General features: G+C 41.4%; 1 protein-coding gene and 2 non-coding genes across 14 annotated transcripts in view; 1 reads left to right on the forward strand and 2 right to left on the reverse strand.

Moving 5' to 3' along the window:
* The window catches only part of LOC6040300 (protein winged eye), a 408,769-nt gene that overhangs the window by 308,693 nt on the left and 72,776 nt on the right, over positions 1 to 27,300 (forward strand). The window contains exons 1-2 of one of the 12 annotated variants that reach the window (XM_038261927.1): positions 11,241 to 11,849; positions 16,983 to 17,906. The exons of 10 other annotated variants lie outside the window; for them this stretch is intronic. The gene's annotated coding sequence lies outside the window, so the exon portion shown is untranslated. Of the gene's footprint in view, positions 1 to 11,240; positions 11,850 to 16,982; positions 17,907 to 27,300 lie in introns of those variants that run through there. One more of the 12 variants, XM_038261926.1, reaches the window with a different exon arrangement.
* Positions 7,200 to 7,271, reverse strand: Trnad-guc. The gene has a single exon. It is a non-coding gene; the product is annotated as a tRNA-Asp (tRNA).
* Trnag-gcc lies at positions 7,434 to 7,504 on the reverse strand. Its single transcript has one exon. It is a non-coding gene; the product is annotated as a tRNA-Gly (tRNA).

Genomic DNA, 27,300 nt, shown 5'->3' on the forward strand with positions numbered 1-27,300 from the left:
TGAATTTAAATTGACTTAAGATTTTTTCAATCTCCCAAGATAACTAAAATAATTTTTCGATAGTGAATTAAATCAAGTTGAAAGATTCAAAGATTCAACAGCTGATGTCCGAACTCAATTCACAACATCCCAAATATAGCAACCCCCCTCACCAGAGATCATCCTCTCGTTGATTGACAAACCTTGGTCTCTTGGCCGGTGTTTTCGGGGTTGGCGCCCGAGGCCCATCGATTCAACACCTCAAGAGCCCCCTCAAGCTGAGCTTTTACACACATTTCTCGACCCGCCAAGAGGCCCTCAGACGCGTCTCCTATCCGAGCGGCTATGGCCCTCGAGCATCTATCGAGAAATTACAGTTGTCTTGGCCAAAATCCACTTGTTCGGCTCAAAAACATTTCAAGTATAGAGTTGATTTTCCCAGCCGGAACGCGGCCACCACGTGGTCAACTCGGGAAGAGATCACCGATGCGGTTGCTAGCCGCGGTCGTGAAGCAGATCAATCATGGGCATGGTTTGAACACCATCATCCATCGTGGGCCAATATCTTATTACGCTCGGGGAAATCATCATTAACTCGCACGTTCAGAGAGCTTTGAAGCGAGCTGAGCACGGTGGGCGATGCAGTTAATGGTCATAATAAGGCCACACGAAGAAAAATCATTTTCCAAGTTCGTGAACAAGCGTTCTCGAAATTTGGAACCACGAACAAAGTGTTCAAATTCCTTGGCATGTGTTTTTTTAAATGCAAAATGATCGATTTTTGCAATTTAAAAATATTTCATGAATGTCAATGCACCCATGCCTAAAACAGTTTTGAAAAGCTGAGCCAAGAAGATTTCCTACTATTATCTAATCTAATCTAATCTAATCTAATCTAATCTAATCAAACACTTGCCTAAAATCGCATGCCTTTCTGCCGGATTGAAGAACGAAATCGATTATTTCCCATGATTCCCTGCATCAATCTTAATGAATCTGGTTGCAAAAGACGAGAAACATTTTTTGCTTTAAAAAATGCCAAAAATTGTGAACTTTTTCTCCAAAAAACATGTTTTGGGACACGAAAAAATTAGTTTCTCCGTATATATCAATCTAATAAACAGTTGTATAGTTGATAACAGATGTGTTAACGTATATTCAACAATTTTCATTGATTTTTGACAGACTTTCTTTCCAAATAGTCCAAATTACCATCTTTTTCTAAATTTACAGTTTTCTCAAGGAAAAATCAATGGAAAGTTGTACACCAAATTTTTGGAAATAATTTTTCTCATCCGAATCCGGCATAAATTTTATAAAAATGTTGATTTTGATGGTTAAAACACATTTTTTTCGAAAAATCATAGGTTTACGCTATTTGTTCTTAGGTGGCGACATATGTTTTTAAGCTTTGGTGCAAATCCTCTATACTGCCTCTTAAAGTTATTTTTTGTGAAAAATGAGTTTTTTTCCAACAAACAAATCATCCACACTAAAACCCCAAGCAAAGCAAATTTCTGTTCGAGTTTTTCTCAGTTTCATTTTCTCCATCATTTTTCAGCACTCGATATGTAGGGAACTATTGATTCGATTTAAATATTCGTGTATGAAATGTTTTGCCAATTTAATCAAAAATATTTCTAAAATTTTAAAATCAAGCCAAACTCTTTGAAAATGCCCAAATTAGTGAATTAGCCCTTTCGAAAGTTACTTTTGATTCTGAAATTTTTGAAGTAATCTTCAAAAATGAATATTGCACCATTCCAAATTCTAGCGCAAAACTTGACTTTTAATAACAATAACAATTTGTTTGGTTGATTTTTTTTCTGGCCACTCCTAATCATAACTTTAAGCTTTGTCAGACTTTTTTTTCGGAGTTATTGGAGGTTACTGTCGGAAGGAGATTCTCTTCCCCTGAGGACACCGTGAGTGATTTTGCTTGTTCGCGTCCAACCACCCCCTTTTGGCCCTTCATACGGCAGTAATTTGAAGATGCTCCCTTTAAGTCTGAGCCACTGTAATTCTAGGCAACCGCTACATAGGTCATCCTTGTGGCCCTGTTGGTTATCCCATCAAATCAAAATCAAAACTCCTAATCATAACTTTAATTTCCGAGGTCACCAAATCGATCAGAAAATCCAGAATACAGATTTCCGAATATTCACTTATTCCATTTATCGCATTTTTTCAGTATTTTCGATTTCGAAGATGTTAATTTAAAAAGCTCTTTCTGACCTGTGGTATCTTTTTGAAAATGTCTCAAAATGAAAATAACACGTAGAAATGTAACTTTTAAAACAATTTGCGTAAGTTTACAGCCTTAACACCTAAACGCCCAAATTGGTAGAATTTTGAAGAGCGAGGAAACATGATTTTTGTCTAGAATCGTCGGCCAACAGTTTTTATAGTTTTAAATAATTTAAAAAAATTGTTCACATGTAAATTTTTATATTAATTGTGTTTAAAAAAATAACCTGGAATGTAAAAATTAAACACATATTAATCAATACTTCAATCGCACGGTAAATTTACAAGCATTAAAAAATAAACACCTGATGATTTTTTTTCTCAGTTTTAAATTTTTTGTATTAAAATTTTGTTACTTTCATTTTAATTTTCATTTGAAAACATAGTTTTATTGGTTTGAACGTTGCTTTGAATTCAAGCAAGCATATTTTTTATTTAAATCCTACCTAATTAAATAATAAATCCTATTTTAATTTATGTTTACTTATTCAAACTTAATATAAACAACAGGATATAAACAATAATTAAATTGATCAAAGAACGGAAACGGAATCGACGTAACACCTTATAATGTGGCCCTCTTAAACCTTGCGGTTTCGTCAACGGATCCACAGGCGTGTATCGTTCTTTTTGCGACAAGACTCCGCCTCCCGGGTCTCCTAAGTGTGAAGGTATGGCACGGGGAGAGGGCACCGAAAACCTATATTTACACTTAGAATTTATTTGCGTCCGCCTCGGGATTCAAAGAACAAATTTATTTTCCTTGCTAAAAAAAATTAAAACCTTTTTGTATCTTCAAATACCTCAAAACATAAAACCATACATTTAACCATTATCATTAAAAAGTTGAATAATACAACAAAAAGAATTAATTCTAAAATCAATTGCAGAATCAAACAGGCGATCTTATATTCCGTGAAAAATTATTGATAAATCAGTTTTAAAATTTAACTTTGAGATCTCAAATCGGAAATAAGAAGCAAGGCTCTCGTATTTTGTAATTTCTTTAAAATTTTACTAACTCTTGACTATAATTATGTGATGAGTATTATGTGACATCTTTTATTTATTTTTTAGAGTTACCCTCGAGCCGAGGGACAAACATTTTACATAAAATTTGTAATTTGCTGATTTTTACTCATGAGGAGAGGACGCAGAACATGAAATAAAAAAAAGGTTGATAACGAGCCAGCAATAAAAAAATAGTAAATAGTTTTTAGATTTATTTAACCCCTTCCCACCCAGAGCGAAATCGAGTTTTTTTTTGTTTTTCTTTATAAATCGTAACTGGTTAGACCGGTTTGGATGAAATTTTAATTGTGATAAGTTAACATTCTATATAAACTAATGCAGGTTGAACCAGGTTGAAAAAATGCTTGGTAGCAGAGAAATTTAATTTCCATGAGCGTGAGAGGTTTAAAAAATAAGATATTATTTTTTTTAACTCTGTTACTTATAACAATTCTCTTTAAATTTTCAAATATTTTTAAAGTAATTTGTTTGACTGTGAACTATGCCTCGCTGGTTTTACGTTTTTTTTATTAATTATTTTTACTATTTATTAATACTCAAACATTCGGGTAGTCCTTAGACCCCTTTTTTTTATCAAAGATCTTATAACTTTTGATAGAATTGACCAAATTAGATGATTCCGGTTGCAAAAGATCCAAATTCATGTCTTCATATTCAACTGTCAGATGGAGAACAAATATGGTCCATTTTTACCGGAGATGTTCCGGATTCATCAAAAACTTTTCCACAGAAATATGCCGAAAATTATGCAAAACTTGTTCCCCATCTGACAGTTAAATAAGGGAAATAAACCCATTTAAAGCCTAATAAGCAGTCGTGTTTGAATGATGCTGGGTAATCTGGAGTGTTCCTTGAAATTTACTAAAACCAAGTACACCAACGAGTAGATCAATTTTTTGTGAACATTTCTGTTTATTTTCACTTTTACTAAAAGTTATTCTATTCTTTTTACAAGCATTTGAAAAAAATATTTCCAAAATGCATTCTAATTAAACGAGTGCATTGGGCCACGCCCATTTTCCTATTTTCAGCTTAGTTCTTTTTTTCTTCCAGTGCTCTTTTGGGTCTGCTTAGTGCTGCCAAAATTGATGAAATTTTAAGCGAACACTCACGAAAGATAGCTTTTATAGAGAAAATTTCCTGGCATCACTGGCTCACTCCAACAGGCGCTGCACCAGCATGTTGGTGGTGTTGGTGGCCACCCTTCCTTTATTTGCCTTCGCCTCCCTGCTCGATTTTCTTCAGCCTTCGATTGGAATGGGTCGTCAGAATTGAAATGTCAAAAGATTTAGCGCGTTTGTTTTTTTTATGGCGCTTGTTAATTATTTACATGTTTCGGGATTATTTTTCAAGTGAGTGATCAACTAATGTGCAAAAGAACATGTTGCCGAATTTTGGGGGCAGTTGATTTTGGCGATATTTATTAAGCGTTTAAGGGTTTCTAGCATGTGTCATTGTGTGTGCCAACAAAATGATGAGAAATGGTCTCGCATAATAGAAATTATGATCAAAAGTGCATTAAATTTGATCTTTTTGGCCAGTAAGTGGCATACATTTGCGTGTTTACTCGAGGCGGTGCTGTTGCTGGTAAGTTTATAGCCTAAATAGTATTTTTGGAGCTTTAATCGAGCATCAAATTCTCCATATGCCGAAGATAGGTCATATGAACGGAACGGTCTAAGTGGTTTTCTAATAAAAACACAAAATAAAGTAATATGGATTGATAAAACTGTTTTTTTTTGTTAAATCTCATTGTTCAAGGCCTTACAAGGTCCAGAGATGGCCTGGCCACCAGTCCAAGAGGGTACCACTCATCATCATCATCATCATCATCTGGATCTTATTTGTATGATTGAAGAGTAGTGAAGAATTCACTCTCCATTATTCCCGAAAAAATAAGCGCTAGTGAAGAGAACCCGCCACGAGAAACCCGAGAAGGGGCGGCCTCGGATCATAAAAAATGAATATCGTATGGGGCGCGCTCTCGAGTTGAAACTTGTTACGAGAACTGCTCGAGAACCACTCTCCACTCAGTTATTCAAAAATCCATCAATCAATGTTATGAGCATCTAGTGGGTATCGAAAGTAAAATCTCATTTTTTTTCTGGAGGATCGAAAATTCCGCAGTGGTTCCGGCGAGGGAGTGACCCCTCATCCTCGAAAAGATGGTGTTGGAAATGTTTTGAATAATTTCCCGACGACCATCATCGCGGAAGAGAGATGACTTGTCAAATTCGCCATCCACCCAGCAGAGGCTACTCTATTTTCTCACCGCATAAAAATAGGCAGAAAAAAAGCAAGCAGCAGAAGTGTATTCAGAACAGGATGGAGGATCATTTGTTTTGTGGGTAGTGTTGCATTAAAAAATTGTGTGGGGGTGCGAAAAAAAAATACTCGTCCTTAACGCAAATCGACGGTTTCCTCCTTTCGTTTGTTTGTTTCTTTTTGGAAAATAATTCGCCAAAATGAGTAATGATGCTTGGAAGAGGACATGGAGGAAAACGATTTTCAGGGAAATTCTGGATCTTCAATTTGGTTAGAGGAAAACAACAAATTTGATTATATTAAAATGGCATGGCACACAGTCAAAAAAAATTTTTTTTTACTCATGCTAATGAGTCTTTGCCCTACAATTCCAGCCAATTTTGGTCCATCCAGACTTGAGATACCAGGTTCATGTGATATTGATTTGCCAATTAAAAAAAAAATCTAAAAATATGCATTAAAAATATTCGAGGCAACAAATTTCCAAATCTGTGTTGACTGTGTCATTTCGCAGTTTTGTCCCAAACCCTGTATAAACAGCAGTTCCCACAGCGAAGAAGGTCGTCCATCAAACCCGCCACAACCCGACCGAAAGGCAACCAGAGTCGTTCTAATTAGATTTTTGAAGCATTAACCACTGTCACCGCTGACTGTCGTAATTGGTTCGGTTGTACGCTTCCCTTTTCCCCCTGTGAATTCTGCATCTGGATCTTGCTGCCCTGTTATCGACGTGTCAAACCAATCTGTCAAGGTGACGTGGCCCGCTAATCCGGGGCTGACAGGAGGAAGAACCGGGTGTGGGGGCCACCCCAGTGACGAAGGTGCGGCAAAAATTATTAAGTTCCTGTCCGCGTACACGGTGATTTTTTCGGGGGAAGAATGGGTAATTCCATTCGGATTGACAGCTTCTTCACGGGCGAAGCCATTGGCGTAGATTGGAGGTTAGTTTGACATTTAAATTTGTTTTTAAAATTAAAATTTAGCATGACATAACACGCCTCTACTCGTTGATGGTCATCTACGCCCATGACCTGAACCACCATTCCACGTTCACGTAATGGCGCGAAAACATCAATAACCCAGTCCTGCGAGAAAAAATCACGGCCAACTGCCGCTGCGAATCCCCCGAAATCCGAACACGTGGCACGTGCTTCCCTGCCGGTGTGGATCTGTAAACAATTTTTGTTTAAATATCTTAATTAAAATCAGATACTGCCGCGAAAGGTGCCCGGCTCACGCCCTCCTACAAATCGGGAACCCCGACCGCGTCTGGTGGTTATTGGCTGTGAAACTCCGATTCCCGATGGTGGCAAGCGGGATGAGAGAAACGCGATTTCCGGTGAAGATCGGAATGGTTTTCTGTTTCCGGGGGACTAGCGAAAAAAAAACTTGAAAAAAACGTTCATGAATTAGAGGGGCCAGCTGGTTGGCATAGCACGAGAGCACATATTAGAACCCATAGTTTAGACGGAGAAAGTTGGCTTAATGACTGCATTTTGGCGCGCCAGAACGTGTGTAGAATTTTCATTATGAAAGCTCGTAAACTATGCTGAAGAATGCTGTCTGTACAGCATTCGTTGTTAGAAGAAATTTGTGAGTTCAATTAGAGAACACGCTTTTGGTTTTTCAGAGCAGTTTTGTTTGGAGCGAGGTAGACGGGTTAACAAAAAAGGAACCTCCCCGACGGGGAATTGAACCCCGGTCTCCCGCGTGACAGGCGGGGATACTGACCACTATACTATCGAGGATATGTTTAAAAAGTTATTTAAAACCAAACTTGAATCAACGTCGTTGACTCGTCTCAAAATTGTTACTATCAATTCAACTGATAAGTTCATATCAAAATACAAAACAAATCTCAACCTAGAAAATGCAAGAGTTCACCGTCAAACAATCCAAAAAAGATAATTTGCATCGGCCGGGAATCGAACCCGGGCCGCCCGCGTGGCAGGCGAGCATTCTACCACTGAACCACCGATGCCTCGATGAAGATGGGTCAAAATTATTCGAAGCGATCACTCTTCCCTCTAAATCGTTACCATTCTCTCGTCTAGGCCTATCCACCTGGATGATCGTTAACACACGCTGATCTTTGCTCTGTTTACCCTCTTCGTTCTCTTATGATGCTAGTAGGTAGTATCAAGTGTGTGTGTGTTTGCGTGCGATGTACGTACAGAAATAGAACCCGGAATCAGGCGAAGAATAGTACGAAAATGAAGAAGAAATGGAATGGAAAACAAATAATCGTGTGGATTTTTGCTTCGTCTGCTTTGAATGAGAATTTGAGGGGAGAAAGAGAGTACCTAAGCGAAAAAAAACATAACAACAACATAAAGGTAACCTAACACTTACACAAAATGCTGCATTTCTCCTATTAGGCAGTAAATTGCATTTTTTTTTAAACGAAAAGCAGTGAAATTTTCGAAAAAAAAAAACAAAGAATTCTAGTCTAATCTAAACTAATCAAGTGTTGCCAAGCTCAAAACATACGTTGCCAGATCGATTTAGCATAGCATCTATAGATCAGTCTTCCTATTTAGGGTCTCTAATCCTGGTGAGTACCTTAGGTTAGATTACGCCTAACACTTCTTCTTGTCATTTATTAACATCTGCCATAACATCGAAATGCATTGAAACATCACAGACGTTAAAGCGGCCAGGCCTACTGCGTAAAGTTGTATCGCAGAGACATTATTCGTTGGAGTGGGTTGAGTTTGAGCACGGAGTGTTCATATACCAAAACATTTCTGAGTCGTCAGGGGAGGAACAAGCGTGGGAACACACCACCATACGCTCCAAGATTTGGTTTATTCGTTGGAAGAACCATGCTAAGAAGGTTGGGTACTCCGGGACGCTCTGAGATGGGACATTGTATTTCCACGAACTCACTTTTTTCGAAAAACAAAGGATTCTAACAAGATGTAAAAGTTCTTGGATGAAGCGATAAGTAAATTTGATGAACAGTTAAATACTGATTAATCTCAAATTTTGGATATCCTCGGCCTTTTTGTGATTAGGTGGATAATTCGAAACAAACTTCAATCATAATCAATTCGACCATTACTGAACATGTGTGTAACATCTTGAGAAAACATTATCAATGCAATTAATATGCTCTAAAATGTTTTAAAGGCAATAAATCATTTTGCCACCCAAAATATACGCTTTTGTGGTATGCATTTCTTTTTTATTCATATTTTATTCACAATTCGTCATCGTTATCCCCTCTACATGTAGTTCACTCGTTTGTAATATGTGTAGCTCAACTAGTTGAGAGTTCTTTATAAGAAAATAGCTGGTTTTACACTGATTGTTGTGAAACAATCATCTTTTACACGATGCTCACACGCACACAACCGTCTGTTTTGAAAGTGTGCGTGGGCGACGTTTAAAAAGTGACAATTCGTCATACCAAAAGTATCTAATCAAATAATGTCAATCCAGCAGGGATTTAGTGTATACACTTAAACCCCGGTAGTAGACACTGATGTTAAACCAGCGGAGATCATCGGGACCTCTAGAACAAACCGAGCAAAATCTATCTTTTTGGGTGTTTTTGAAACCGTCTTGAGTCAGGGTTATTAAAAAACACCCAAAAAGCAAAAACTGAAAATTTAGTTTATTGGACCTTTTCATAAAAAAAACTCCAGTCAAATTCCATGCTGCGCGTTTTGTGTTTGTTGATCCTTTTCTTCGAACCACCTGGCATTGTTGCCGGGAGTGTTTTTTTATTGCACCAAAGGGCTTAAAATCGCTGGCAAGCGCCATGTCAAAATTGACAATAGAGGTTTCTACGTACTCATGTATTGCGTGTACGTACACGAACACGATTGAGGTTTGATTTTGTCCTGCAAGCGAAATCAAATGGTTCGCTATTGCCATTTTTATGCGAAACGTCATAAAGCTCTATAAGGCCCAGTGAAAATTTTTAATTTAACACAAAAATGACGAACCTCTCGTCACCGTGTCCTGATGCAAACAATGACCGAGCTCGAGCTATCACAGCCCTGCGCAGTTAGCTAATATCGGGCAAAAAACCAGCTAGAAGTCGCCTGACAAAAAACATTTGCAAGAAAGAGAAAGTAAACCTGATGCAAACAAACCTTCAGCTGTAATGTGAACATACTTTGAATGTGTTGGTAAATTTCTGACTAGAAAGCCTTATCCGTTTTTTTTTTTTTTCGTTTGACCTCCATTTCGCCTTCCACAGATCCCCAAAATTCGATTTCAATCCTGAGATATTCAATAAAAATCGAAAAAACTTCGTGCATTGTTGTCACCTTTTATATGAATGAAGTTTAAATCTTGTCGTGCTATCTTGAAACACCCTGAAAATATAAGTAAGTGCGACAACTGGCCTAAAGGATTCCGGCTCAGAGCGATATTGACACACGTACAAGACCGACTACCGTGAACATTTGTAATTTTAACTCGACAATCAAAATCAACCAAACTTCGGAACAATGCACTTATTGGCCAACCAAACAAAACGTACCTATTTGTTATTGTTTACATTGGGTGCTCTATTTTTTGTTCATTCAAGGTCAAACCTTAAAAGCGCTTTTCTAAAAGAGAAAAAAAGCGATGAAAGTGTCGAGTTGCAGTTGCAGTAGCATTACATCAGCGAATCCAATCTGAAAAATGAATACTTATTAATTATAAACATTAAATTCCATAAGAAAATAAGTCAGCGCAATATCATTTAGATTGATTTTTTTAATATTTTTATTTAACCTCAAATTTTCATAATTCTAAAGCTATCCACTTTTCATCCACCTTAAAGTCCAAGCTATCAACTTTAAACTTGCCGTCGGCAAATCGCTTCCTTCCCTCACCGGAGCAGTTCACTGAACCTCCCACCATTTCGAACCGAAAATTCGTTCTCTTCAGCCTCCGAACCGGACGCCTCGTCGGACATCCCCCCCCCCTCCCCTCCTCCCACAACTTCCGCCGTTATCATCGAGAGAACATCGTAACGTGTGAGTACGAACGTCTCCGTCAGTACCGGGCGCCCATGAACCATCATCCGGCGCGGTCTAGTCTCTGTCTCCACGGGAAAAACTCAATTTCCCGACGACGACGACGAAGACGTCGGCCCCGTCGGAATCGCCGAAATCGAAAGTCGTCCCCGCTGATAACGTTCGTCTTTATCGTGCCTTCTCCAGACGCGTTCAGCTGATCCGTCTCCGCGCTCGACGGAAGCCTTTGCTGAACGCGTTGGTTTGAGTCGAGACAGCTCCTCCCCCTAACGGCGAATCCTTCCCCAGAGCCAGTCTGTCACGGCGGTTTCGTGTTGGTTTGGGTTCCGGAGGGGGGGAGGGGGGGTGGTGTTCCACTCGGAAAATCGACAGTCAAGTTTTTCCACCGACGGACAGCCTTCCGTTTGATCAACTGGTGTACCGTCGGGGAACTCTGTATTCGCCACCAACACAGCTGTGCCAGCTCGTACTCAGCAATCAGCTGTTTGACGAAGCTCACAGCCTGCTACGTAGGTGTGCGTATGCGCTCCTTCGTCGTGCTCCTATGTATTGGTGGTTTGATTGCAGTGACCGCCTCGTCGTCGTCGTCGTCGTCGTTTCTTCGTTTTGCCTCTCCCTCGCTGTTGTTGATGGTGGCGGCGGCAAACTCCTCGCTCCGTCATCACCTCTCTTCTTGTCTTGCTCTCTGCCGTTTTCGCCGTTTCGTCGTTGCGTGTCGTCACTACATCGGCTTGCGGTGAGCCAGTTGTTGTTCAGCTTTCGTTCGGTCGAGACGTGTCGGGTGTGTACGGACGGACGTGCGCGTGTTGAGCTTTCGGTTTGCTCTCTTCCTTTTCCACACACTGGATACCACCATTAAAAAGTTCTTCTTGCTGTTGTTCTTGGAGTGCTGAACCAAGTCAACGGCGACGACGAAAAAGAGTGGAACCATTCATCAGTTTGTGAGCCCGGTACCAGCGCAAAGAAAGAGGAACAAGGGCGGAGGACACGCTGCTGGGCAAAAGTGGTGTTTTGTGCAATCTCCTTCGGGGTGTTCCTGTACCAGCGGGTCCCGCAACAAAAGGATTAATGAAACCTGGGTCTCCCGAGTACAGCAAGCGTCGTGAATTTCGATAATCATTAATCTCGCGCGAACAGTGCTGGTGAAAAGAAAAAAAACGCTCAAGAATCTCGGAATTCACCGGGAGGATTGTGTGAAAGTAGCAGCAGCCCAGAGCTACCGGTTATTTACCAATCCGGGCCAAGTGGAAAATATCACTAACAGTTTGGGCCATTTGGTTCGGGCGTTGATTCGAACCGTTTGAACCGCCCGAAAAAGAAAAGGAAAAACAACGAGCGTAATGAAAGGTGATGAAAGCGTTTCTGAAGCGTTAATCGCGAGGAAACACCCTCGCGAGCGTTCCCATCTCTGTCGCTTTGGATTGAAGTGATACCAAGGCAAGGTTCTCGAACCCGCGGAGGCTAATTAGTGCTTTGCAGGTTCGGTAACATTAGCTCGTCAGTTATCCTGTGAGTTTCTCGAACACAACGAGTCGTTAGTGAGCATCCAGTTTGCAAAATGATGGAATATATCGGAGGTTACCCAAGTCCTGACTTGGCAATCAGTTGTGCTGCTACGCAGCATGGTTTCTCCAGCCATTCCAGTGTGCTGTAAGAGGTGCTGCCGCTTCCGACGGTAAAGTTGCTGGTGACTGTCTGCATTGGAGCGTTGTTGCGTAATTCAGGGTGACGTTTCAAAGTTGCAGAAGGACCTAACTGCAAAAAGGAATCCATTTGGTTAACTGCTGGAGATCAGACTTTGATGCCCAGCCTTTCCCTGACAGTTCATGGAATACTTGAAAAGGCACCTGGTTATGAACGATACCATTTCATGTGAAGTTCCAGAAGGATTTTTCAATGCTTTTCGTAGAATACAAAGTTATTTTCAAACTTATAAAAAAACATGCTCCGTTAAAAGTTTGTTTTATTAAAATTGAGGTAGATTTATCTCAAAACATGATTTCACAACTTAAAAAAACCTAATAAAAGAGAATGCATTCGCTAATTGGAACGACTATCAAAAGCTTGAAAACAAATCGTCGAACAATGAGGTTCAAATGCCAATATCAGTTTGACAACTAGTTTTGACGTTTGATTGATTGTGGCGCTATCTAAAAAAAATCCAATTAAATTTTCATCCAAAGGACAGCCTAAACACAACATTAGGTTGCATCTGACGTTTCACCTTTAAAGGTATTGGTGAGATGAATCTTATAAAAATCATGCTTTGATTTTTCATGTCTTACAATTCTCAACGAAGACAGAAGAGAGGGTGATTCCTTTTCGATTTTTTTGCTTTGCTTATGCTGAGTTTTCTTTTCCTTGGTGAGTGCTCAGTGAAACAATCTTTTTTTGAACAAAAGTTGTCGCATGGCGATTGATTTTCAAGTAGCCTTGCCAAATCTACAGGAAAAATACAGACTTTTCGATCTAAAATCCCAAATATCTGTAACACAGAGTTTGACGATGCTTCCAACTGAATACCTATAATTTACTACTAAATCTCAAACTATTTCCAGAACTAGGAAAAATACCTCATTAAGCACTATTTTAGATCTTTCAGGACTTCAACCAATAACAATACATAAATTTCTAAGAATATTCCCTGAACTCTCCTAGGATAAAGAAAAACACAACCCACGTGGACTCTTCTGTACAATACTCCTCCGCAGAAGGGACACCACCCCCGCACTAATGGAGAACGTCGTTAATGACGACCTCCCATCCTCCCTCCCCAGAAACTCCCCAAACGGGACTCTGGTAGTCGTCATCATCGCAAGCTTCTAGCAGAACCGCCACGCGGTGGCCCCGGCGACAATCGAGGGGGCGAAATTGCACAAAATTACATTCCCGACCCCGACCGACTTCCACCGCCTTGGTCCCGCTCAATTCGCAACAGCTCCGGGATTTGGGCCTAATCTATTCTGTCAGTGTATTGGAGCCAGGGCCTTTCTTCCTACAAACACACACACATTCTGCACACGACGGACGACTTTCCCTTCCGCCCATGCCCTGTTGCCGATGGAGGATATTAGATGAGAATCTATTTTCGCCCTGCTGAACCCGCTGCGGGGTTCGAGAGGACCGGTCCCGATGTATTAACGTCTGGTCCGCTTTCGATTTTTTTCCTCTATCCTTTTGATTATAGTCAGGGAAGGAAGAGTCTGGCGGACTGATAAACAGACGTTTTGGCAACCCGGTGAGACTGTCAAAAAGGTAAACAAAAGTTTGGACCGAAAAATGTAAACAAACCTGTTTACACTCAGTTTAAACATTGACTGTAAAGAGCTGGAGACACTCCGTTCTCACAATTTAGCTGTAAACCTAAGAATCAAGACAGAACCTCAACGATTCATAAAAATCTGACACCTGTCATTTAAAGTAACAACAAACCATTGGCAACTGTCAAACCAGATGAATTCTTTCCTCTTTTCTTTATTTTTAAGGTTAACTTTTTGAGATAGCCAATTCGAATTCGCCAGACTATGCTTCCGACGGCATCTCTGCGTTTCCCCAACCCGAACCGTGCCCAATAATTTACTTTAATCCGGCCGGCTCTTGTACGTACAACGGCAACAACAACTACTACACAACGTGGCGGATCTGGCCATAAATTCCCTGACAGATGACGTGATTTTTCCTACAAAAGCGCACTTCCGCAACTCCTCCGCTGGAAAATTCAATAATCCATCAAGCCGCCAACGCCGGACGAGTTCTTCGCCTTCAGTCCGTGTTGCATCGTGCGCAATTCTTGAAGTGTTGTGGGAACCACTCCGATCGTCGTCGGCAATGAGGTTGCAGTTCTCGCGCCAGATTGGCGCGAATCATGGGGACGGCTTAGATGACTTGCGCGGACTGCATTCCCGCGTCGAGTGTGATAGAATAATGGGCCCCAATTTGCATCGGTAATCTATCGGAGAGGTGATGTAAACCGTTTGATACCTACACGCGGGCGGGCAGAGTCCCCTCTCCCGCGAGATACATGCTCGACGACCCCCCATTGGGGAGCTAGAACATGTGGGGAGCTGTGAAGAGGGAGATGAAGCTGAACTGTCAAAACGATCAAGGTCAATGGGTTTAGTAAGGTTGATTCAGCACTATTTTAAACCTAACCTCAAATTTAGATTTCAACTCCGGCTTCTCAAAATTGTCCAACTACGACTTCGATTTGAGGGCTGACTTCAACTCCAGCTTCCGACTCCGACTTCGGCTTCTGAACATTTAGTAATTCCGACTACGATTCTAACCTTGAAAGATAATATTTATCATCAATTCTAACCAAAACTTTAAGATCTTGCTACTGTCGGCTGATTCGACAGCTCTTTGTTTACATTTGTGATTTCGCCTCCTTCACGCAGCTTCCCCACGAATATCTGGAGCAAATTTGTTGAGAGTTCGATGGCGATGATGAGACGGATATTTTTTCGACGTCCCAGCCAGAAGGATGAGTTGCGTTGCGTTGTGGCGTTTCAACTCTTCCGGAACGCTTTTGCTGCTGTAGAGATTCGTTGATTGGCTTTCATTGGACACGGTTTCGGCAGGCCGTTGTTGGCTTCGCGGTTCGCGGTGGATTTGGGTTTCTCTTTCAGTGAGGAGAGATTCAAAGTTTTCGGGGTAGATTTTTCTACCCGAGCTGAATGGGCCGATGTTGAAGGTTTTGTACAACCTGACATGGGAAGTTTCTTCTTTTAAATCCCCATCGCATTGATTGAACTGGAGGCCGATTTCCTAATCCCATCAAGAATTGAATGGTGGAAATACAGGTAGCTGAATGTGTAGAATGCTGCTAACAAAAACTATTTCAGCTTGAATGGAGAATAACAGCTGTCAGTTTATTCTAAAACCGTTGAAAATGCACAAAAGGAATTATTTACTCTAAATCTATTTTTACTTTCTATTTCTCAAAATAGCTAATTTTTACTCACATTCACAAAGATTGAACAAAAATATTGAGAGCTTAGCTCAAGAAATCAAAAAATAAAAATAATTCAACTTAAAAATTAAAAATATTCATCACAGTGTCCTGATGTAAACAAAGATCGAGCTCGAGCTGTCACTGTCCCTGCGAAATATGTTGGCTGTCGTCGGGCGGTAGGCCTTTAAAAACCAGCAATGAGTCGTCTGACATACAACTCTCGCGAGAAAGAGAAAACAGATTCGGATGCAAACAAACCAACTTCTGTGGCACTCAGAGGTGTGACTGCATTGTGAATAATTCAAGATTTTCGGGAAGCATTTCCATCTAACTAATACATTCACATCTTAAACGTCAGACGCTTGTAAACAATGAGAAAATAGTAAAATTTGGGAGAGCCAACAGGAAATGTTTGATAGATTCATGATAATTCGCTTCCTTGTCTCACTTTTTGTCTTTGAGAAAAAAAAAAATTGCCGATGAATAATGATTATTTGGATAATTCCATCTCTGCTTGTGACAACAATACAGCATCAAACGTCATTGATCATTAATCTGAAATGCATGCCAAAGTGGGCATCCCTCTATAGGCGTACATTTTTGTGAAACTCAATATTATCAAAGACGTTTTTGATTTATTCATTTCAGTCTTTCCCGAAAATGCTTGTATAGGTATTTATTTATATCCGTTTCCCGGTAATTCAGCCGAAGTTGTTTTAAGGAAACTCACGGCTGAAACTGACACCGCGCTGAGATGTTTGTTTTTGTTTCGCGTCCCCCCATAAAAGAAATGTTTTTCGCTGTCATCTTGGATAAAAACAATGCTCTCAACATGTCACCTGAAACAGCTGTTTGAAAACAATTTTTAAAATTTTAAACTCTAAATTAATGCAAATTCGGAGGTTATTCTTCAAAAAATCGAAAAACCTTTTCTTGAACTTTTTACACAAGCTTAGCCGTTTTGAGCAAATGAGCTTTTTTTTTATAAAAGTTGACGCAGGAAGATTTGCAAAATTTCACCATTGATAAAAACAAAATATTTACTTCGTAAATGCCCTTAGGCGGTTGAGGCGAACTGTCAAAATGAACTCAATTTCATCATGCGTCGTCGCAGAAGTGCATTCTGATACAGCCGCAACCCCCAAGAATTTAGAGGTCAGAAAATGTGACAATAATTGTGAAATGACGTGACAGTGAGCTTTTTGAAGTTAGAAGAATTTCAGTTCCACGTATCTCTTAATAAAATGCATGCGTGTTCGTACCAGGTGACGTCACGGTGTAACATCCAAATACATGGACGAAAGCAGTGCTACCAGATCAATGAGAGGCATCCCACCAGCAAAACGTCACGCCGCGTTCGAGAAACCTTGCGAATCACTTCAATCTAAATAATGGGGCGTCATTTATGCTAATATTTAATATAATGTTATTTATTTTGTTCCTTCCTTTTCTTTCTTTTTTTCTCATTTTCATTTCCCACCCTCTCCGGACGTGGAAAATTTGCCTCCGACACGTGAAAATTGCAGACGGAGAACTAGAAGCAGCGTAGCGTACACCAGCGGTAGCAGATTGAAGTGGAGAATATTCTGCAACAAAAAAAGTCTGCAGAGAAGAAACCAAATTAGTGGGCGCGCGAGGCCGAGAGAGAAAGAGAGAGAGAAGATAATGAGTGAGTGGAGCGCGGTGAGTGCGCCGCGAGAGTAATCAGTGAAATTGAGTGCACCGCGAAAAAAAAGAGTAAAAAAGCGCAAGCATAAATCAGTGCGCAACTAGTGATTAGAGGTTGATTTGGGGAAGAGTGCTGCTTCGACGATCGAAGCAAAAGTGATCAGTGAGCGAGATACGTGAGTGGAGTGGCTCCTGCGACGTTAGAAGAAACACGGGGTAGAACGAGAAGAAGAGCTCGCAGGATTAGGTGTTTTGTATCGTGCTGAGATTCGAACCAAGGGCCCATAAAAATTACATAAATCTAAGCGCGTCCGAGAGAGAAAGAGAGTGATGGTATAAATCAAATTCTGGCCCTGCCCGAAAACGTAAGGATATCTAACAAGCAAAAAAGTAGAAGTAAGTGCTTGGGAAGATTGAAGGAAAAAATAAGCAAAAAGAGGATATAAAATTGATATTTATTACGGCGAGTGTCCGTCCATAACAGGGGTGAACGCAGCGAAAGAGAAGAAGAATCGCCGCTGCAGAAGAGAGAAGTGAAGTACACTCACATCTATACATATACACGAGAGAGCAAGTGCGCTACAGATCCGGTTTCACAGTGCAAGTGACGAAGTGTGTTTTGCAACCTGAAAAAAAGAAGTTAAAAAATTAAATTCTGGTTTACGGTTGTGAATAAGTGCCCTCTTCAGGGGTCGAAATTTGACGAGTGTTGTTGTCACTCAGCATGATTGGATACACTGACCGGGCTGACTTCCACAGGATTCTACCTTCCAGTAGTGACGGTAAGCGACATGACGCCATCTTGGGGGAACATTCCCGCCCAAATCCGCTCTCAGACCCGCGTGGCAGCAGTGGATCTAGTTAGCGCGATAAAGATAAAATAAATATGATTAATTGTGCGCCATGAATCATTGGAAATTGTAAACGAAACCCCCTGCGTCGTACACTGCATCGAGCCGTGGACTTTCCTTCGTTTGACGTATACACACTTTGAGTAACGCACATATATCTTAGATTCTGGACGCCAACTGATACCGCGCCGTAGCACTGTGAAAACGTAATGTTACATGATATTGATGTAGAAAATTACTGAACCTTTTTATGAACATTATCCAACATGGTTTAATCATCTTGAGAATAGACTTTTGCAAAATTTCTAGCAACAATACAACGAAATATCGTGCATACATAAAACGTAATTTTACATGAAATTGATTGAGCTTGCTTTTATGCTCAATCCTAACATCAAATTCACGCAAAAGTCTGACATTTTCACCGTGTTTTCCGTCATATCGAATCCCGCTGGATATCACGTGGGTGCGGGTGTCTCGGAGTCATTAGAGGCCAACTCCGTCACCGGCGGGGCGTCCCCGGGCACGACGGCTTCCAGATGGATTAGTTGATTATTATTTTGTTTTCGTTGTGGAATTCTGAGCTGCTGATAACACAACGACTAACCCCCGTCGGAGGTGGATTCGTTTGTTTGTTTCTTGGCCGACAGGCCCGGCACGCTCGAATGGAATTGACCAGCTTTGAAGCGCAGTGATGAATTGTTTGAGCTTTTTGAACGATAATCCAGAGAGAACGAGGGAAAAAAATGACGCGGCCTAGACGGTGGGAAATGGGTTTTTTGCAAAATGGATTACCTTATCTTGGGAAAACATGTGGGTTCTCTTTTTTTGAGGTTATATTTATGGAAGAGTACCGTAATCTGGGGTGAATCGGGACTACAGTCTGAATAGGGACAGCAGTTTTTAGAGCACTTAAAGCTTTTAAATTTGGAAATGTATGTACACATTTTGTTGGTCTGAGTCTGTTCTAACCGAAACCAACCAGAAAAATCAAAATATTGTGCTCCAACATGGTTAAAACTGCTGTCCCAATTCGCCCCATGTGTCCCGATTGACCCCAGTTTACGGTAAACATTTCAAACGTTTCTTTTTATTGCGAGGATGGACAACCCTGCATTTGTTGGATTTTGTTTAAAATGTTCACTGTTATGAGAGATAAATATTTTCGAAAAGGTTAGTCGAAAATGTAAAAATCTCCCGATACGAAATGTCGAAAAATGTCAGGCTAGATGTCGAGAAAACTTTTTCTTCTTTTTTTATTACTTCCAGAAGTGACAGAAAGAAACTTCGTCAAATGAGCTTGAACATTTACAAATCGAAAGAAAACGAGCCTCTCTTCACTACTTTAAGAGACAAGATAAAATTAAAGAATAGAATTGAATATTAAGCAATTTGTAAACAATAAATATATGCTTTCGATTTCAACAATGCTTCAAATTGTTAAACAATGCGTTCTTCAAGTGCTCCAAATAAAACTGGGATGACTGATTTTGGGCTAGAATTCGATCTTTCTAAACAAAAACTCAGATGATTTTGACTTCAAATGTAGTCAAACTATCCGGGTTTGTTTTGTATGAAAATCCTTTACAACTGCGCTGGTTGTGTTTGTGTAACCAAACCATTATTTCGATAGTTTGCGTGAGCGTCGTGGTAGAAAGTTGTCAAACCAACGGGAAAAGGCTGTACGTCCAGGGATGCCAGATTTTCAGATATTAAAAATGGGTTTCAGAAAAAATTTCATTGCAGACTTTTTGCAGATATTTTCAAAACTCATATTTAATAGATTTTGTCAGGGATTTTCGGGATAAAGTTCTGTATTAGGAGTTCTCAGTGTGTTTAGATATCCTTAACGGTGCACATCAACCAGAGTTTTTGTACTAAGCTTTTGTTACAGACATTTTAATATGATAAAACTGCGGGAACTTTTGATATAATTTTTGATTCATCCCCTAAAGTATTGTTTACAACATAATTTACAACAAAGTTTGACTATTTTTACAATCAAATAGTTGCAAGAAAGGGTCCTTTTGACAGGACCTTAGCAAAACCTTGCCAAACCACCTAGACAATTAGGTGCGTCCAGTGCAGCGTATAATCAACACCAGAAAAAAACAACATTTCAAAACAAACGTCAAACGGATTTGATCGATTGCTGACTGACACCAGTTGACAACATACAGTGCCGACGGGATATCTGGCCGAATCTTCCTCTACCTGACTTTACTCTTCTTTCAAAAGCAAGAAAAACAGAATGCAAGATTTGCCCATTAATGGAAAAAGAAAGAATCGATTTTTTTAAGCTGATTAGAACCGAATCCAATCTCTTCCCGTACCTGAACCGGTCACCAATCTTGGAAACCGATACCGATTCCCTAGGTATCCCAGCTGGGTCATTTTAATAGCCCCGTGCATCCCGTTTTTTCGAAAACAAAGTTGTCAAAATACGACTGATCTTATTTGCGCTCCCACCTCTTTCTCTCTGTATTTTAGAGGGGCATAACTTTTTTCCCGAAGAATAAAATTTATTATAATTTTTATACCCATTCGCTCCCGGATCGTTTCCCCCTCTATACAACTTTGTCCGTGTATCATTCCCGATTCTACGGTTATCTGTTGAATAATTCAGGCTATATTTTTAAAATTGATACCGTGTTGTCCCTCTCTTCGGTGACACCGATAGGCAAGTGGGGTTGTAAATCATTTCGAGTTCTGTGTCTCCTAGTAACAGCAGTCTGAACTCTGGTCCCGCAAATCGGGTCGTCGACGAAGCTTGACGAAGCCCGCCCGCTACTGCACTTCTCCAGCCTGAGCTGTGTCGAGCTAAATTTTCACACAAAATCAAGCCCAAACTCTATTTCACCTTCGGGTTTGGACTTTTTACGATTTTCGATACCGAGAAGGACAAGTCAAAACAGGTTTCCGATATTCCGTCCCGCAGCGCCCTCGACCTCCTCCTCCCGGTTATTACTGGCTGAACAAAACAGAAGACCGAAAGAGAAAGAAAAGCAGCAATAAAACCTCTCCCGCTCTCTTTCGAGCACGAAATTGTGTTTATTTCGGATCTTTCTCCGCGCTCAAAGCGGTGTAGCGCGAATTTTTCGAAAAACGTCGACCAACTTTTGGATTCGACGAAGGTTGGGTCCCCCCCCCCTCCTCCTCCTCTACACGCTTATCGAAGTTCATTAATAGAGGTTAGGTGGGAGCGTGAGAGAGAGAGAAGAGTGGGTACCAAATTTGACGAAACGGCTGTTTTCTTCGCGGGGTCCTCAGTCGTTTTTCCGGTGAACTGCACACCGGCTTATAAACATGCCGGGACTGGATTACGTTTTGCTCCAGACTAAACAACCGAAAACGGTGCTGTTTTTTTTTTGGGCTGGAAATGGAATTGCTCACCGCGGGATGCGCGCGGTTGGACTGTTGCGCTAGAAGCCGACGGAAGTTTGAATGTTTGTAAGTTATATTAAGTTATTAAGATCACCTTCATTAACCCCTTGGATTAATCTAGCGAATCTAGTTACACCACTGTAGGTTAATCTGTAAAGAAACTACGATTTGTCAATATGAGACCGCCAAAAGAGCGAATCGGTGCGCCCGCAGTAGTTGGCCGTGCGGTTAACACCACAGTTAGCGCACTTCTTGACCGTTTCGCGATGCTTTCTTTGGCAGCGCGTGGATGATTCAATCGCAAGTGAGAGGTTGATCATGACCTTGATCATCAGATTAGACTTTAGGAATCGTAAAATCTGTCAAAATTGATGCAGTTCAAACTTGGAGAATTGCTTTTATAAGCTTCCCTTGCCCCAGTAGCTCAAAACAGGCCCAGTCGCGTGCACTTTCAAACGGTCTTGTCACGCACGTCGTCTGGTCGGAACTCCGCGTTCCCACCAGCCAGCGATCGGGCATTCTACGCGCGACGCAGACCGTAATTAAAGTGGATAAAATAATTATTGTAATCTCTTGCTGCAGCAAGTTATGCTCGTCTCGTGTTGGCGCATTCCCAGTCCCCCCAGATATGGGAAAAACAGGTATACCGCAAAGACACGGTGACATACCAGAACTCTATTGTTTACGTTATCGAGCGCGCAAATTTCGCGTGCGTCAAGCGACGCGCGACGGAATGCATAAATTTGGCCGCTTTCTTCGTACACTTTCTTTCGCCCTTCCCGGAAAAGCAATCAAAACAAAGGAAAATTAATGATACCGGCGCGATTGATGATGATGGCGATGAACCCCCTTTTCCACCCTCGAAAAGTCGGTGTCTCCGTCGTGAATTTCACGCTGGCGATGAAGATTTATACTGCAATAATCGCGCAGGGACTCTCCCTCTCTGTACTCCGGGTAATGATCCAGAACGTCGTCCTCGTGGAATCCGAGCGATTTATATTAATTGATTTATCATTATCAGCGTTCGCCGCGCGCGGACTCCTTTCTGATGATGATCCCAGCTAATACCGGGACGCGCTGGGAACCGTGCTGGGAACACTGCCGGTGACAGTTTGTGAGGCTTCGTTCTGGAATAGAGATGATTGATTTCCGACGGCCCGTAGTCCGCGGGTAGTAATTTAAACGTGCGGCTATTATTTTGTTTAAAAAACATTAAAATACATTCAATACGTCACCCGGGTGGTGGGACGGCCTCGCGACATGCTGCGGGTTCCGGGCCCGACCTCGAGCCCAGCCCAGCGTGAATAATCTGAAAATGATGAATTAATTTAGAGATAATTAACTTTCCGCTTGGTGTGTGCGCGCGTTCGCGGAACGCGGCGGGCAATTCCGGCGCGGTTGGGACAGACTGTTGGTCGGGTTTTTTTGTTGGTTCGGCGTGTCAAAGTTTGTTTTGTGGGTTAAACGGATTGTCGGTTGATGGGTGCATGCATTAGGGAGAAATTGGAGGTCTGCGAACGCATCCACCGTTGGTATGGAAGAGTTGCTGGTCGACCATAAATCTCGAACTGGTCGATGAAATTCACAGCCTTCGGCAAGATGGGACAGATTGTCGCGCGTGCAGCGAATAATTGCCCACTGGTGGGCAATTTCGGTAGCCGGTTTTTCGAAAGTTTATTGCCAAAGTTCGATGGAGAACGGTTGTCGATAACCTTCTGAACTGTTTAGACAAGAATTATTCGTTATGTGCTATGAAGCGATTTGAGACAAATGTTTATCTTTGGACATCATTGCGGAACACTTCCGAATCGTCAACACTTGTTACGAATCATATACAGTTTCACCATTGAGACAATCATTATCCCACGATCTGTCCCATGAACTTGACAAGGAATCTGTCTCACGATGACGGGACAACCCATGACCAAAAGTAGAAGAATCTTTTTCGGACAAATTGTGAGACAAATTACTGGTTCTGAATACATGGATCAAATTCCTGTCTCTTGCCAGAATCTTGAGACAAAGCATGACATTTGGTCAACTTGAAGGGATATTTTGATGGGACAAATCTAGATCATAAGCCAACGTGAGACAAATCTTCAACTTTGGCTCTTATTTGCTGGAAGATTTTCACTTATTGGGCCTGTCAATTTATAACAGATTGTGAGACAAGTAATGCTTACCAGCCACATGAGACAAATCCTAAAATTGGGATTTAGCCGTTGGTTAAATTTTGGGTTTTACTCAATGATCTTGTGAATTTAGAATAATTATTGAGACAAGTTTCCTTTTAGCTCACTTGGGACAAAACATGGCGTTTGGCCGTATCTTTGCAGATATTCCAGGGGCAATTCCTGCTTGCCTTATCTTTAGCCATAAATTTGGGATAAAACCTTAGTATTGGTCTCCTAACTCATGAATTATGAACTCTGGTAATCTTAATGGGACAAGTCATGATGACCAAATCTTCGATCGTCATTTAGACTTGAAACAAACTTATATCTTTGGCAATAGTAGTAGGTCAAATTGATGAACTCTGGATACCTTAATGGGTCAAAAGCTGATGATCTTACCATCAGTCAACTTTTTGGGACAAATCCTAAAGATCCTATCCACTTGTGATACTGAACAATTGAATTCAACGCATGAGACAAGTTCTACTTGCTAGTTCTGCACACTTGAGACAAACCCCGAACTTTGGCCATAACAGCAGGTCAAATGTATGAAAACCGGACATTTTGATGGGACAGATCCTGATGAGCTGATCATCGGTCACAACTTTGGGACAAATACAGAACATTGGCCACTTGTTATTCTGAACAATTGAATTGAAGTCTTGAGACATGTGCTTGTCTCAAACACTTGACACAAATTTTTATCTTTGGTCATAACCGTAGGTCAAAAAGAAGAAAACTTTGAATTTACTGTCAACGTCCTCGAATGTCTAGTTCATCAACATCTCATGAAGCTGAAAAAGCAACCCTTTCCAACAGTTACAGTGCCGTCCCCTCAATCTGTCACCAGAGGACATTTACACCAACTGGTCGGCGGCTACGGTGTCAAATTGCACGCTTATCGAACATTGTGTCACCAATAACTCCGTCAACAACAGTTGTGTCATTATTTCGATGTACCGCCCAAAACACTCACACTCACTTGTTTGTGATACCCCAGCGGACACATTCACAGTGTGCAATAAAATAGAGTGGTTCTGTGTGTTAATTTAAAGTGCGTTCAATACACACACACACTGGCTTGGGACGTGACTTCAAGTCGGATGTAACGTTACTAGCTGTCGGGACGACTCCACATTTGGTGAATTCAGTAGCGCTCGGATTTTTACGGCTTCCCTAACGAGAGGGAAAACTACTTCCCTGTGCCTTTCGGAGGAAAATTTGGAAGCCAACTTTTGCCGTCGCGACAGTTTTCCCATCCTTGAGAAAATTAAACGAGCGGAACCTGGTATATGGCATCCCGGCATTCAGAGATTACGTAACGGCAGCTGATTTAACGTTTCGGCTTTAAATTGGAAACCTTGAATCTATGCACGCTAACGTCATTACACTCACACTTGCCCGCCCGCTTCGCGGAGAGGGGGACTCCAGCGTGCGGCGTCAAGTGGCGCCCCCAGACTCTCGCGGCAAGTGTTCATGGTAACGAGGAGCTGCTTCGATTTCCAGTGGCAACGGTGGCGCCCACTTATCCGATTAACCGGGCTGTGGGGCGCGTTAGGGTAACACTGGTAAGCGATTTGGTTGTTTTTTACCACTTTATACCAGTTTATACCAGCTGGTATAAAGTGGTATAAAGCGCTCGTTTGAAGTCTAGGTACCAAATTACTCATTTTGCCCCAAATCCCCACTCAACAGACTACTTTCGGCGCTTGTTTTTGCCCTTCCGGATTTTCCAATATTTGGAAAACAGAAAAACTTTAAACCGGGAGTCGCAATTAGAGCGCCACGTATATTGGCGGCGTGTTCTGCTAATTTCCTCCGATAGGAGGCAAAACTTTTCCCGCCATTTACAGTACACCAAGTGGTAAAAATTACCCCCAGAACATGTATGGGGAGGGGAAAATTAATGGCTTGGCAGAAGAAATTTAATCACATAACTTTTGTGATTTAATTACAGCTTGCGTGCGTGCGTGATCGTGCGCGTTGTGGGTGTGTCTTCCGGCGTGATTAGAACACACACACACAACTTTGTTGCCTATTTTCACTGCGTAATTACGGCCCACGGAGAGTGCCTGATCCCCGCAGGCCACAACTCAAACGTTATCATCGTTTGCGTAATTCAAGCCCCGCCGACGGTCAAATCCTGCGCCCATAAACCATGGCCACAGTTCGAAAATTGAATAATTCATTCAGGTAAAACATTCCACAATTGTGTACGGGTTTTTTTTTATCTACAGACCTCGTGAACGTCACTTTTTTTGTGCTGGTTCTGGTTGAATCGCGATATGTATTTTTTTGTTGCTAAACCTGAACTGGCTATCAAAATGAGATAAATTTTTCCAACCGTTACCGATAGCTTGGTGCAATATTGAATTGGAATATAAATTATTTATCCTGCCCACGCAGTGCATCATCCGTACGTGGTACGGACACCGGCGGCACACAGATGGACAGATCAGACAAAAATGCTTATAAGCTCTAAATCGGCTTTATATCGAAAAATATAGTGCTGGTAAGCTTTAAATGAGCACTAATTTAGCATTAATTCAGCATTTTTAGCCCAAGGCTGCCCAAATCGTCTGTTATTCTTAGACATCCAACAAAAGTCCTAATGCAAAGCTCCACTTGTCCCGTCCGGCCTCCAGTGCTCAATCTTTACAGGCTTTCTCTGTGCCCAACTGGTTCCCATTGGCAGGCTATTTTTGCCACGGTCCATTCATCCCGTCCCCTTCCCTGCGCCCCATCGACTCATTCACTATATTTTTCTATGCTCTTCAGCAGACCCCGCCATCGTCGCCGGTTATCGCATTTGCTGTGTATATATTTTCAATACAATCGTTTTTTTTTTTGTCCAACCTCGTCGCCGACCGACCAACTCGACGAGAGAGCGCGCGACCAACTTGGCCATTTTCCCAGCAGTGAATCAGAATTTGATTTTTTTTATTTATTTATTTATTCACTTGTTTATACTCACTCTGTATACGGGTGCGCTTTTATGCAATTTCCGCGCGCTGCGGACTCCCTCCCTTTTGGGTGATGCTGCAGCCGCCCGTTTTACGTGTGCAATTTCGACGAATTCTTGCAGCGACGAGTCTTGTTCCAGACCTTCTTTTTTTTTGTTGCTGCTCGCTCACGCGAGTTGTTTTCCTTCTAAAATTCCCGTGTTTGCATATTGGATTTACTAGAGATACACTGCAACAACCACCACCACCACGAAGGGTACACCCAAATGAAAAACCTGTGGCAGACGATGTGGCCAGCATTCAACCTGTAACGAGTAACGAGAAAGATTTTCAATCAAAGAACTTCGGTTCGATTCTCGGCGTCAACAAGGTGTTTCGATGTCAAACTAACGATCAACATTTCCAAAAACTTGGACATTCTTCATTAGAGTGCAAATGCGCTACTCCAGCCGCGCTCTTCTCGGTAGTCATCGTAGTCATTAAGCATCCATATGGTGGGACAATTCGCTACAAATGTCACGAAATGTTGTTGTCCCGGTGGGTCGGGGAACGGTCGTGTCCGGCGTTGTTGTTCATCAATAATGTTGCAGTAATTAGCGATGAGAAAGAGTGCTTCGAATGGCGAATGGACTTTAAGCGAACATAGCTACGACTTTTTCGGGACTATTTTGACCTTTTGCTTCTAATATTTCAGGTTCCGAGTATGATGTTCACTCTATCAAAATTCTTCAAAATATTTCAAATCTTCTCCGTATAACAAGAAAATCCAATTTTCGAATTCTCAACATCTACTTCACTATCCAC

This window comes from Culex quinquefasciatus, chromosome 3, assembly GCF_015732765.1.
Source record: "Culex quinquefasciatus strain JHB chromosome 3, VPISU_Cqui_1.0_pri_paternal, whole genome shotgun sequence".
In the NCBI taxonomy this organism is placed as follows: domain Eukaryota; kingdom Metazoa; phylum Arthropoda; class Insecta; order Diptera; family Culicidae; genus Culex; species Culex quinquefasciatus.